The following is an 821-nucleotide window of genomic DNA, read 5'->3' as shown; positions in this document are numbered from 1 at the left end:
CCTCCCCCTCCGGAACCCCGGACTTCTTATCAACCTGCCTAGGAACTGACTCTCTCACCCTCTTGAAAAAAATGACCCAGTAATGTCTGGGTAGTAGCTCTTCTTTTCTCGTCATAGATGACACAGTAGCACTGGACTGAATTCTGAATGGCTGCTGCAACCTTTGTGCACCATTCTACATTCAGGTCCTTGTGCCTCAAAAGCTAACAGTGCCTCCTCAGATAAAGAAGATTCCCCTGCCATTTCCTGTGTCCTGGGTCTCTTCTTAGCAGTGCCAGCTACGTCACCATTGCTTTCACACTTGCTTCTGGACATCCTGAACTTTAAATAAAGATACAGCCCTACTGTACTCTATACAGTACTGTAGTGAGGGACACAAAAGCACAACCACTGGTAGAGGATGCATGCAGGCAACAATGTACACTAGACATGTGAACTAGTCTCTGTGATTGAACATGTGAACCCATGTTCATGTCTTTGAACGTTTGCCACTTGAAGGTTCCTATATAGGGGACTCGCTGTATATATATTAGCTTGAGTGTCTTACAAGGAAGGTCTAGATGCAGAACTGCCAGGGATGATATGAACACTGACCTGTAAATTCACCGTTTAAATTAAATCTTAACCACCTACATTCCGAGAGCAATCATCTCGTCATATATGAATAGAAAAAATTTTTCATGTCTTTACTTTTAATACATTATCTTTATTAATATACATTATCTTTTTTTCTTTTTAATTTTATTTTTAAACTTTACAATATTGTATTAGTTTTGCCAAATATCGAAATGAATCCGCCAAAGGTATACATGTGTTCCCCA

The sequence above is a fragment of the Bison bison genome, unplaced genomic scaffold (assembly GCF_000754665.1).
Source record: "Bison bison bison isolate TAMUID 2011002044 unplaced genomic scaffold, Bison_UMD1.0 scf7180017864312, whole genome shotgun sequence".
In the NCBI taxonomy this organism is placed as follows: Eukaryota; Metazoa; Chordata; class Mammalia; order Artiodactyla; family Bovidae; genus Bison; species Bison bison.
Note: the sequence above shows the minus strand (reverse complement) of the source record.